The sequence below is a fragment of the Engystomops pustulosus genome, chromosome 9 (genome assembly GCF_040894005.1).
Source record: "Engystomops pustulosus chromosome 9, aEngPut4.maternal, whole genome shotgun sequence".
NCBI lineage: Eukaryota > Metazoa > Chordata > Amphibia > Anura > Leptodactylidae > Engystomops > Engystomops pustulosus.
The window spans coordinates 94,257,338-94,264,509 of NC_092419.1; the positions used below are offsets into that span (position 1 = coordinate 94,257,338).

Below are 7,172 nucleotides of genomic sequence, written 5' to 3' on the forward strand. Positions count from 1 at the left end.
CTTCCCTCTCTCTCTCCCTCTATTCCTGTCCTCGATGAGTGGGGCTTTGAAGTTCAGCCGGGGATGAAATATTCATGACATTGTTGCAGATAAAGACAGATATTCTGATCTTTTTTTTGGGTTGAAATATTAACGGGATTTATAACCGTGTAAAAACAACTCTGCTCCCCAAACGTGTATATGTGGAAGGTGATTGTTAGGTTGTGTATACGTGTTTTATGACCTTTTTTTATACATACATATTTCACGGCGTCTGAGTGTGTTTGTGCTATCTGTGGATCCTTTATGAGCGAGATACATTATCGTTATCACATGCATTAACACCGGTGATAAATGATCCCAGATGAGTCTTCATTGGGCTACTTTAGTACAGCACTGTGCTTTACAAGTAGCATTTGCCTTGTAATCTATTATATAGCCTTCATGATTTGTTACCCAGGAGCCAGGGATGAAGTAACCTTTCAGCACACGCCGCTACATAGGTTGGAAACGTTTAATGAATAGCATTCATCTTTAATCCATATTTCCAGGTATGGCTTGTAATAAGCTCCGAGGGCTGGATGTATAGATGTTGGGGGTCTTACCGCTGGCTGACCCATTATTTGCACAATATTCATAATTCATCTATGGTATTTATCCATCTATGGGATTTACTAAGGGCAACGCTCTAGGTGCCTTTTGGAAGCCACAATAATGAAAAAAAAAAATTGCAGTTCTAGAACCTTAGACCATGTTCACACGCAGCATTTGGACTGTGTTTCAAAACAATGCAAGGGCTGCAAAGATTGCGATACGATTGCAAAAACCAACACAAACACTGCATGTGAATGTGGCCTTATGGGATAGAATTATTAATGTATTGACGACAAATATAGTAAGGCGCGTGGTCTAAGTTAGTGTCCTAACTTCAGCCATTGGGGCTCATTTACTAAGGGTCCGAATCGCACACTTTCGTCGGGTTTCCCGACGATTTCTGATTTGCGATGAATTGGATTTTGGCGCACTTGATCGGATTTTGGCGTATTGGCGCCGGATTTCACGCAACAGAAATGGGGGGCGTGGCTGTCTGACAACCCAACGGATTCGGAAACACCTGGAATTTAAAAAAGAATTTGTGTTGCAAGATCAGCACTCACATACACCGGGACGAAGAAGGTGAACTCCGGCGGACCTCGGCACAGCACCGACACCTGCAGGATATCGGGCGCACGAACCTTAGAGAATCCCGGCAGACCTGAATCAGCGTCTGACAACGTGCGACTGGACCGGGTAAGTAAATGTGCCCTATTATGTTATAAAGCAAATAGAGTAGACAGGACACTACACTAAATCTACAGACAGCATGTTCTGGAAAAGGAGGAGCTGAGTAGTTTGTACATAGTGTCCTATCTGCCGGCAGCAAATTATAGCGCAGTGGGAGCTAGCACATTGTACATGGTGTCCCATCTGTAGACAACATGTTATAGAGCAGGGGCATCTTAATTGTACATAGGGGGCGTTGTATCTGTTCTTTTGTGTTTTCCTGGGGATTTTCACATGTTTTAAAATATTTTTTCATGCATTCTCTGAAGCTTGTGCTTCCTGCTTTGTGCTTTCCTGCTTTGTGCCCAAATCGTCTGCTGGCATGATGTATCAGTGATTTTGCAACAAAACAAAGGGGGACATATATCATAGTTTTCTTTTTCCTGGTGCTTATTTGCACCTGTTTATTTTTTGATTAAAGTTGTTGTTTTTTGTATTAAATCCTATTACCTTTTATTTATCTTTTTGGTGGACCTTTTGTCAAATGTCACAGAAATGTCTGGAGCTGCTGCAAAATGTTGCAAAGAAGTATGTGCAACAACCCTGGCGATGCATAGGGTAGGTAGTTGTTGCGAATAGTGCCCTCTCCATGTTAGCAGCTGCCTGGGGAGACTGATCACCTTGCTAGGGGGTCTCCCATAAGTGGGGAAATTCGTAATTGCTGCTGGAACCTCTGCCTTGGAGGGAAACTGTTAACATATCCATCGTCTACAACTAATGATATGCTGTGTTCTTATTGTAAAGCAAGCTGGAAGCTGATTGGAGAATGCTGTCTCCTCACTAGGGGAGTATAAAAACCCCTTGTGAGCGGGAGCACATGATCAGTTAAGTCCTGCAGAGTTCGTCTAAGCAGAAGCAGAGGAGAGTGCAGCACCTGCCTGTGCTGCAGAAGGCAGTGTTACACTGCCAGGAAGCAGAGGTGTCTCAGGCCTGCTGCCTGACACCTTTACCCCGTCAGGAGACAAGGCCAGAGCAGAGGTCCACTGGCCAGACTCGGCTCCATCTAACAGCCCAGCCTGAAGTTGCTACCAGGCTGTGAGCAACCCTTCCTGTGGACCAGCTATCACCTACCAGCTTTCCAGCCTGCTAAATCTGCTGTTGATGTTTGGCCATTGCCTGCTATTGAAATAAAAAAAAAAAGTTAGTTGATTTGCACAACATGAGCCCTCTTCATACAGAGATGAGTTTTGCTGCATATCACAGCAAAGACCCATCGCTAACACCTGTGGTCGGTGCTTGCACCGATCGCGGGTGTTAACCTGTTGTTTGCCACCGGCAAAGTCGGCGGCACTTAAAATGTGGCGGTGCATGGGTGCCGCCATCTTACCTTCGATTGTCGATCCCCCGAACGTCATCGGGGGGCGGCGATTGGTTACCATGACAGCCTCGGGTCTTCGTCTGACCCCAGGCTGAATGGCTTCTGCCAATTCATTACAATGAGCCAGTGACTCATTGTGATTGTGTGCAAAAATGCTATATATTGCAATACAGTTGTGTTGCAGTATATGGTAGGAACGATCTGACCATCTAGGTTTAATGTACCTTAGATGGTCTAAGAAATAGTGAAAAAAAAAAAAAAAGAAAAAAAAATGTAAAAAAGTTCAAATCACCCCCCTTTCCCTAGAACTGATATCAAATATAATAAACAGTAAAAATCACAGACACATTGGGGCAAATTTACTTACCCGGTCCGTTCGCGATCCAGCGGCGCGTTCTCTGCGATGGATTCGGGTCCGGCCGGGATTCACCAAGGTAGTTCCTCCGCCGTCCACCAGGTGGCGCTGCTGCGCTGAAAAGCATCTGAACGCACTGAAGTTCACCGAGCCGGACCAAGTGAAGGTAAGCGCGTCCCAAGCGACACTTTTATTGTTTTAAATGCGGCTGTTTTTCCGAATCCGTGATCTCCAAAACGGGAAATGGTGCCCAAATCTCCGAAATGTGACTTTTACACCTTTTTACATGACATAAAAAATGTAATGAAAAATTGTCAAAATGTTGCACAGTCCTCAAAATGGTAGCAATGAAAACGTCGGCTCATTTTGCAAAAAATTACACCAAAGTATGAAAAAGTTATTAGATATAATAATTTTCTTTTTTGTACACATTCGTTTAATTTTTGAAAATGTATTAAAACGCAAAAAAACCTGTATAAATTTGGTATCACTGCGATCGCACCGAACCAAAGAATAAAGTAGAGGTGTTGTTATTTGGAGCGAAGAGTGAAAGTCGTAAAAACTGAACCCACAAGAACGTAAATTTTTCCACATTTGGAATTTTTTTTCCGGCTTCCCACTACATGGCAGGGAATAATAAATAACATCATGGGAAAGTAAAATTTGTTACGCACAAAATAAGCCCTCACATAGCTCTGTACACGGAAAAATTAAAAAGTTATGGATTTTTGAAGATGGAGAGTGAGAAATGAATGAAAATACCCTGCGTCCTTAAAGGGTTAAAATGGTAGCATCGAAAATGTCATCAAAAGTCACAAAAATGATACCATACACAGCTCCAAACATTGAAGTTTAAAAGTTATTAGCGCCAGAAGATGTCAAGTTGTTAACAATTCATTAACATTGTGTTAACAGCAATGTAATCAGGCGAACATTCTCTCCTCAGCCATTTCAAAACGCTATGAAAATGCCACGTGTGAACACAGCTTTATGGCCATACAGCATATTTCCGCTGATAAATCATCATGGAGAACAAGGCTTTGGACCTTTGCAGTGCACAAAAAGTCTGATCTGAAAAAATTCTTCATTCTGTTTAGCACTTATGTACCACCTGAAACTCGTAGGCCATGTTCACATGCGGCGTGTGAGTTGCGTTTCAAAATGTGAAGCAAAGACTACTCCTGCGATCACCTATTGAAGATTTAGGTTGCGTTCACACGTTGCAATTTGTTTGCGATAGCGCATACGTTTTCAAACACCTCACAACAGCTGAGGAGGTTTGTCAACACTGCTTTTTAAAAAAAACGTAAGCGTTAACACACATGTTTTGTAAATGCAATGTAAGGCAAATCTCCTCTTCTGAGGCCGGCGCCACACGTGCCGCTTTGTCTGCGCTTGCAAACGCAAACAAAGTTGCGCCCAAAAGGGTTTCTATGGAAACGCCTGCGATCGGGAACGAGCCGCCGGTGTTTTGCGTTAATTGGGCGGTGTTAATTTTGCGGTGTTGGGCGCGACTTTGTCTGCGTTTGCAAGCACAGACAAAGCGTCACGTGTGGCGCCAGCCTTAGCTGTTGTGATGCGTTTGTCGACGCAAACAAAATGTAATGCCATCTCCATGTGTGATGTGTGTTTTTCTGATGTCCCAATAGGTTTAAACAAAAACACCCTACATCAAAACGCACCAAATACACGAAGTTTGAACGGAACTGTAGATGTCATGTAGTTACCTCATCATTGCCCAGTGACATAACTAGAAGCTGATGGGCCCCAGTGCAAAGTCTGTGCCAGGGCCCCGACTATAATGTATGGTTTATAGTAATAGTCTTCTCATATGGGAAAGTGACACCATAAGGGCCCCCTAAACCTCTTGGGCCCAGGTGCGATCGCAACCTCTGCACCCCCTAAAGTTAAGCCCCTGTCGTTGCCCCTTTCCCCTTTTTAAGTCTGACGCCCCCATCCGCATCATGTAACTCCTCACCGGAGCATAAATTACCTCATGATTTAAATGCAGACACCAGAAAGTGTCTGACAGAATTATGAACGTTGATAGGTCACCACATGTCATATGACTGTCATGGAGGCTCTGGGGGACATAACCTCAGCCATTTTATGAGTGTATTCCTGTACACACATAGACCTGCACTTACCTTCAAACATGGAAACATGTCCTGTTGTGAAGTATAAGGTGCCACCTCCTCCACACCAAGACAGTAATGGAAGAGGAACACAAGGTTTAGCAAGAAATGTGGGGAAGAGGCTGCACTGACATCCTTGATGACTACCTGGCTCCACAGAAGATGCACCTGACAACAATCCCTCCCTCGCAGCTACCATTAGGCTGCGGTCACACGTACTGCTAGGCGTACGTTCATAACGCGACACTAGTAGAGATGAGCGAACATGCTCGTCCGAGCTTGATGCTCGTTCGAGCATTAGCGTACTCGAAACTGCTCGTTGCTCGGACGAATACTTCGCCCGCTCGAGAAAATGGCAGCTCCCGCCGTTTTGCTTTTTGGCGGCCAGAAACAGAGCCAATCACAAGCCAGGAGACTCTGCACTCCACCCAGCATGACGTGGTACCCTTACACGTCGATAGCAGTGGTTGGCTGGCCAGATCAGGTGACCCTGGGATAGACTAGCCGCTGCCCGCGCTGCTCGGATCATTCTGTGTCTGGATGCCGCTAGGGAGAGAGCTGCTGCTGGTCAGGGAAAGCGTTAGGGTGTTCTATTAGAATAGTGTTAGGCAGGAGTGATTCTCCAAGAACCCAACAGCCCTTCTTAGGGCTACAATAACGTTCTACTTTTTTTTTTTTTTTTTTGCATCTAGTACCATTTTGTGAGGAATTAGCAGGGGGACTTGCTACCGTTGTGTTTAGCTCTTAGTGGCACACATATCCACCTCAAACACCAAAGTGGGAAAATTTAGTAGGGGTTGGATTTCAATTAGGCACAGTCTGCCATTTTTCCTTTTTTATTTTACGTTTATTTTGTTTAATAACTCAGTGTCATCTCATCTGGCATAGTAGTGTGCTTTCATACTTGGCTAGAAAATAGCCATAGGAGAATCCAAACGGCTTACTTACGCCTACAGTAGCGTTATATATTTGATTTCTGGTTGATCTGCTGGTGGCTGTACTTGCTGCAGTGCATCTACTAGCCAATTGTGAGCAATTTGTAGTGAGACTTGCGACCGCTGTGTTTTGCGCTTAGTGACGCACATATCCATTGCAAAGACCGAAGTGGGAAAATTTAGTAGGGGTTGGATTTCAATTAGGCACAGTCTGCCATTTGTCCTTTTTTATTTTACGTTTATTTTGTTTAATAACTCAGCGTCATCTCATCTGGCATAGTAGTGTGCTTTCATACTTGGCTAGAAAATAGCCATAGGAGAATCCAAACGGCTTACTTACGCCTACAGTAGCGTTATATATTTGATTTCTGGTTGATCTGCTGGTGGCTGTACTTGCTGCAGTGCATCTACTAGCCAATTGTGAGCAATTTGTAGTGAGACTTGCGACCGCTGTGTTTTGCGCTTAGTGACGCACATATCCATTGCAAAGACCGAAGTGGGAAAATTTAGTAGGGGTTGGATTTCAATTAGGCACAGTCTGCCATTTGTCCTTTTTTATTTTACGTTTATTTTGTTTAATAACTCAGCGTCATCTCATCTGGCATAGTAGTGTGCTTTCATACTTGGCTAGAAAATAGCCATAGGAGAATCCAAACGGCTTACTTACGCCTACAGTAGCGTTAAATATTTGATTTCTGGTTGATCTGCTGGTGGCTGTACTTGCTGCAGTGCATCTACTAGCCAATTGTGAGCAATTTGTAGTGAGACTTGCGACCGCTGTGTTTTGCGCTTAGTGACGCACATATCCATTGCAAAGACCGAAGTGGGAAAATTTAGTAGGGGTTGGATTTCAATTAGGCACAGTCTGCCATTTGTCCTTTTTTATTTTACGTTTATTTTGTTTAATAACTCAGCGTCATCTCATCTGGCATAGTAGTGTGCTTTCATACTTGGCTAGAAAATAGCCATAGGAGAATCCAAACGGCTTACTTACGCCTACAGTAGCGTTATATATTTGATTTCTGGTTGATCTGCTGGTGGCTGTACTTGCTGCAGTGCATCTACTAGCCAATTGTGAGCAATTTGTAGTGAGACTTGCGACCGCTGTGTTTTGCGCTTAGTGACGC

The 7,172-nt window shown here is 44.0% G+C and overlaps 1 long non-coding RNA gene across 1 annotated transcript in view; it reads right to left on the reverse strand.

Moving 5' to 3' along the window:
• The window catches only part of LOC140076964 (uncharacterized), a 195,530-nt gene extending 190,383 nt beyond the window's left edge, over positions 1–5,147 (reverse strand). Inside the window, exon 1 of the long non-coding RNA XR_011849681.1 lies at positions 5,123–5,147. This is a non-coding gene — a long non-coding RNA (uncharacterized lncRNA). The remainder of the gene's footprint in view (positions 1–5,122) is intronic.
• Positions 5,148–7,172: the final 2,025 nt, after the last annotated feature.